Below are 1979 nucleotides of genomic sequence, written 5' to 3' on the forward strand. Positions count from 1 at the left end.
GCCCTAACGAGGTATCCCAACAAGATATCTAGTATCTCTATAAAAGCAAAAAGAGCGGAGATACTAATCCACCATATACATACATATCTCTTAAAGCTCACAATCAACAAACAAAGTAGCTTAAACTACTCTATCTCCACCATACCCTCCTTCTTAGGAAGCAACAAATGATATCAAACTTGAGACAGAACAATAAAATGCCCCCAACATTTCTGATTGAATCCGTCCGGTCCTAGCGCATTATTTTGTGTTAGCATTAATCTTGACATTAGTTGTACACATGCATGTGTGCACGTTGTGTGAGTTCAACCCAGTCATTGCACGTATGCATGGTTGATTAATATACTCCCTCCGTTCCTAAATACTTGCCTTTCTAGGCATTTCAACAAGTGACTACATACGAAGCAAAATGAGTGAATCTACACTCTAAAATATGTCTACATACATCCGTATGTAGTAGTCATTTAAAATGTCTAGAAAGACAAATATTTAGGAACGGAGGTAGTAGGAATTAGTGCATGCATTGAGTCGGTTGAGCAGTGGCCGGCCGGCCGAGTCCTCCGCAGGATGGAGCGATTTCAGGGAGAGGTGGATGCGTGCCAACGGGTTGTTAACTGTAGCTTAGTGCATGGGTTGGTTCGTTAGTGGCCGAACGTGGATGCCGGTTAGTGGTGTGAGTTTGTGGCACAAGGTGCCTGAGTCCCTTATATATGTGCTGCTGTGAGTCAATGGAAAAGAGGCCGTGAGGGCACAAGCAAAAATGTAGCCATTGTGAAAGCCAAGAAAGAGAGCCCACGGCAAAGCCGGTTTGTGTTCTTCCTTGGTACATGCGCGTGTGCGTGTGTGTGTGTTCTTGAGTTCCACCATTATGTGTTTGTGTGTGTGTTCTTGAGAGAAACCACAAGAGAGTTGAGAGAGGAGGAAGAACAAGTGGCGCTGTGAGAGGCGGCGTCAACAATTGGCATCAGAGCCTTGTCGATCCTAGGCGATGGTGGCGGCGCGGCGGTGCAACATGGACGTCGTTGGCGGCGCAATGCTGCTAGTGGCCGGTGCATGTCTTCATCATCATCGAGCTGCGTCATGAGTGATGGAGAAAGGTATGTTGTTCGGTAAGTTGCGGCACCGGCGGCAAGGAGGTGATGGCCATGGAGCAGAGGCCATTGCCACGACGAGTTCCATGTCCGAGTCGTCGTGAAGGTGTGTCATCGTCGACAACATGGAGGCGAGAGTCACCGACGAGTTGCGTCACCGACGACGAACTTGGAGGCGAGTCATCGGTGAGTTGCGGCACCGGTGGCGCACATGTGGCTGCGGTGAGATGCCGCGGCAAGAAGGTAGTGATTCATATAGAGCAGTTGATTAGTCCATGTCAAGATTAGGATGGAAATTGTTATCATTAATCTTTTTTTTAGGGGATGTTATCATTAATCTTGACATTGGTTGTACACATGCATGTGTGCACGTTGTGTGAGTTCAACCCAGTCATTGCACGTATGCATGGTTTTTTTAACAGAGTACAGACGTAAGTGCTCACGCGCATACACTCATCTTTATGAACGCACACATGCACACCCTACCCCTATGAGCACCTTCGAAAGACTGAGCCGGCATATCATCTCCCACTGAATGCGCATCGCCGAAAATCCTGAAATAATCCAGGAATAAATGCGAGCACCATGATTTGAACCCTGATGGGCTGAGGATACCACAATCCCTCTAACCATCCAACCACAGGTTGGTTCGCGCACGTATGCATGGTTGGTTAGTATAGGAATTAGTGCATGCATTGAGTCGGTTGAGCCGGCCGAGTCCTCCGCAAGATGAAGCGATTCCAGGGAGAGGTGGATGTGTGCCAGCGGTTAGTGGCCGAACGTGGAGGCCGGTTTGTGGTGTGAGTTCGTGGCACAAGGTGCCTGAGTCCCTTATATATGTACTGCTTTGAGTCAATGGAAAAGAGGCCGTGAGGGCACAAGCAAAAA

Source organism: Triticum aestivum, chromosome 1B, assembly GCF_018294505.1.
Source record: "Triticum aestivum cultivar Chinese Spring chromosome 1B, IWGSC CS RefSeq v2.1, whole genome shotgun sequence".
Classification (NCBI taxonomy): domain Eukaryota; kingdom Viridiplantae; phylum Streptophyta; class Magnoliopsida; order Poales; family Poaceae; genus Triticum; species Triticum aestivum.